The 3,691-nt window shown below is 48.6% G+C and overlaps 1 non-coding gene and 1 pseudogene across 1 annotated transcript; one reads left to right on the top strand and one right to left on the bottom strand.

Moving 5' to 3' along the window:
• Positions 1–1,191: 1,191 nt before the first annotated feature.
• LOC116079445 lies at positions 1,192–1,321 on the bottom strand. Its single transcript, XR_004113996.1, has one exon. It is a non-coding gene; the product is annotated as a small nucleolar RNA SNORA17 (small nucleolar RNA).
• A 234-nt stretch (positions 1,322–1,555) lies between these two features.
• Positions 1,556–2,126, top strand: LOC116078268 (annotated as a pseudogene).
• Positions 2,127–3,691: the final 1,565 nt, after the last annotated feature.

The raw sequence follows: 3,691 nt of genomic DNA on the forward strand, positions 1-3,691 counted from the left end.
CTACATCATCAATTCTGGAACCTCACTGGGACCACTCTCGGACATCCTGTGTTGCCCTGTGTCATGGAGATCCTATAGTTTTGGATCTGCTGGACCGACCCCTTCATGGACTCCAGCAGTTCACTGATGGGTAGATGTTGGGGTGGACCAATTCAAAGTCCAGGATCTGGGCCTGAGAGATATCAGAGCTGGGCAGCCTGCCAGCTCTCCCACACCCATACCACCAGAGTGAGCTCTCCTGCCTTGCTCCTGCCGACCCACCCAATGCTGCAGCCAGCTAGGGGCAGAGCCAGTTCCTCTGCTCTCATGTCCTTGGGGCTGTCTCTACTATGCAGCCCAGGGGAAATGTAGGGGCTGCTCTCCCGCCCACCACAGGTGGCAAGGGCAAAAGGGAGGGGAGGGGATCTCCTCCTTGTCCATGCCATCGCACAGCTGACAAGAAGTAGGGCCAGCTCTTCCATGTTCATACCCTCAAGGCCAGCTTGCCCCCCCACCAGGGTCAGCTCTATTGTGTTGCCCAGATGAGAGGCAGGGCCAGCTCTCCTGCTCTCATGGCCCTAGGGCGGCTTTCCCAACTGCCGAAGGTGGAGAGGGGCTGCAGGGGAGGGTATCTCTCCCTGATTCATGCTACCACATGGGAGACCAGCAGCAGGGCTGTCTCTCCCATACTTATAACCTTGGGGCCAGCTCACCCACAACTCCTGCAACCAGGGCCAGCTCTTCTGTGCTTTGGAAGCCCACTTCCAGAGTGCTGCAGCTGGCTAGGGGCAGGGTCAGCTCTCCTACTCTCATGACCTCTGGGCCAGCTCTCCCACAATGCCCAGGCAAGAGGTTGGGGCCAGTTTTGCACAGCCTTCAGACATCAACGTGTCCCCTGGCAGCAGTCCAGACCAGAGATGTTTGTCTGGCCTTTGGCCGTAACAGACCTCTGCTCTTGAAAGACCATGGACCCAGATATGGCCCCAGATGCCACCACCAGGCTGTCCTTCACTACCCTAGAGTCTCCAGTTCTGCCTCTCTTCATTGTGCCCACATCTTTCTGCCTCTCTGTTCTATGAGTGCCTCGTAGTGGCACTCAGGGTCTCTAAGGGTCTGGGGTCATCTCAGGAGTGGTCTCAGGGGTGCTGTTATGGCACTGGGCAGGGGTCATCTCAGGTATGTTTAGCTCCCCAGGCCTGCTTATTTTCAGAGACTGTTAGGCCACTAATCATTCAGATATTCAAAGGTCAGAACACTGAGCATAGACATAGCCTGTCTCCTCTGTCATCTACTGATACACAAGTCACACAGCAGCCACACCTGCAATGCCTCTAGGGGCAGAGCCTACCAGTAAATCTTATGGAGGCATTTTTTCAATTCAGAACCCCTCTTCTCAAATGACACTAGCCTGTGTCAGAATAACTGACCCCTTGTCAACTTGATAACTAATATAAGACTATTTAACAATAGCCTTTCCTTCATCTCCAAGATCTCAGATTAATATCACAATATAGATCTCTTTCCTGCCTCAGCTCGTGTCTGGTTGCCTGCATGTCCCGCTCTTGCCCAGGCAATCATGGCCTCCTACAATGCTCACATTGGAAAGCCAGCCCCTGACTCCAAGGCCACCACAGTGCAATGGTGGATGGTGCCTTCCAGGAAATCAAGTTTTTGGATTACAGAGGGAAGTACGTGGTCCTCTTTTTCTACCCACTGGACTTCACTTTGGCTTGTCCCATGGAGATCATTGTTTTTAGTGACCACTCTGAGAACTTCTGAATGCTAGGCTTCGAGATGCTGGGAATGTCTATGGACTCTCAGTTCACCCACCTGGCATGGATCAAGGATGGAGGCTTGGGCCCTCTGAGTATCCCTCTGCTTGCTGGTATGACTAAAAGCTTGTCCCAGAATTACATCGTGCTGAAAAATGATGAGGGCATTGCTTACAGTGGCCTCTTTATCAGCGATGCCAAGGGTGTCCTTTGCCAGATCACAATCAATGACCTACCTGTAGGACACTCTGTAGATGAGACTCTCCACCTAGTCCAGGCCTTTCAGTATACAGACGATCATGGCTGGAAGCCCGGCAGCAACACCATCAAGCCCAATGTGGATGCAGCAAGAAATACTTTTCCAAACACAACTGAGATGGGTAAACATCGGTGAGCCTGAGTCTTGGATCTCACCTGTGCCCCTACCTGGTTGTCCTGTGCTGGCCCAGAAAACGCTAGATCTTCCTCCACATTCTGAAGGGGCTGGAGGCTAGGCCAAGGCTTTCTCATTACCCACCTGGAATCTGGTGAATAGTGACCCTGCCCTGAACACACCCAGCTGGGTTCAGGTCTATAAGAAACCAATAAAGTATTAGTGACAGTGTAATAATAATAATAATAATAATAATAATAATAATATCACAATATAGACATAGTACATGTAATTTTAAAGGTTCCACAGTCTTTACATTTTCTTTTTTTTTTAAAGATTTACTTATTTATTATATGTAAGTATGTATAAGTAGCTGTCTTCAGACACACCAGACGAGGGCATCAGATCTCTTTACAGATGGATGTGAGTCATCATGTGGTTGCTGGGATTTGAACTCAGGACCTTCGGAAGAGCAGTAAGTGCTAACAGCTGAGTCATCTCTCTAGCCCAGTCTTTACATTTTCAAATTCATTCAAAATACATTTTACATACTTCAAAAACTGTCTCTTTAAACTATCCATTGTTTCTTTTAAAATCCAAAGTCTTGAAGGGCATGGTGGCACACATTTTTAATCCCAGCACCTGGAAGGTAGAGGCAGGCAGATCTCTGGTCTACATAGAATTTCAGAACAGCTGGGGCTACATCGTGGGTTGCTCTGTCTCAAAAAGCTAAACTAAACAACTAAACTAAAACCAAAGTCTCTCTGAAAATTCAAAGTTTCTTTTAAATGTCACGGTTTCTCAACTGTGGTCTCCTGTAAAAATAACCTTTAAAAAATCAGTTAAATAGTTTCTTACTTCAAAAGGGAAGAACCAAGACATCACTGCAATCTGAACAAGGCGAGTCCAAAGTCCAACGGTGTGAATGACTCAGTGCCCAGTGTCTGGGATTCATCCGTGATCTGCTCTCCTTCAAAATGGCTTGGTCACATCTCCAGCTCCTCCCTCTGCAGCACACACAGCATGTCTTCTAGGCTCAGATTAAGTCAACTCCACAGCTGCTTCTGTCCTCCCGTGGCTCTGGCTTCTCCAAAATGCTGGGGTCTGCTCCAACTGAACTGTAAAGGGCCCAGACCTTAGCACAGCTGACTCCATGATGGACGTGCCATGATGGACATGCCATGATGGACGTGCCATGATGGATGTGCCATGATGGATGTGCCCTGATGGACGTGCCATGATGGATGTGCCATGCAGGCTGCAAAACTCAGCACACAGAGAGCACCACCTGCCAAAACTAAAGCAAAGACCCAATCCATCAGAGTCCACAGCTCTGAGAAAGTCTCTAAATGAACTAACCTTGGTTTTTTTACTTCCGTAGTTCTGCTTCTGGCTAACTGTTCTTGTTAACTGAAGCATGTCAACTCAAAACGTGGTTTTTATGCTTAAAAGCTCACCCTGAGAAAGGCTCAGGGCTACACTGTACGTAATACCCAGTATAATTGCTAGCCAGCTACTAAAGACCTTCTATTGACTTAAACCCATCTCTCTGATGGATACCCCCAAA

The sequence above is a fragment of the Mastomys coucha genome, unplaced genomic scaffold (assembly GCF_008632895.1).
Source record: "Mastomys coucha isolate ucsf_1 unplaced genomic scaffold, UCSF_Mcou_1 pScaffold5, whole genome shotgun sequence".
Taxonomy (NCBI): Eukaryota; Metazoa; Chordata; class Mammalia; order Rodentia; family Muridae; genus Mastomys; species Mastomys coucha.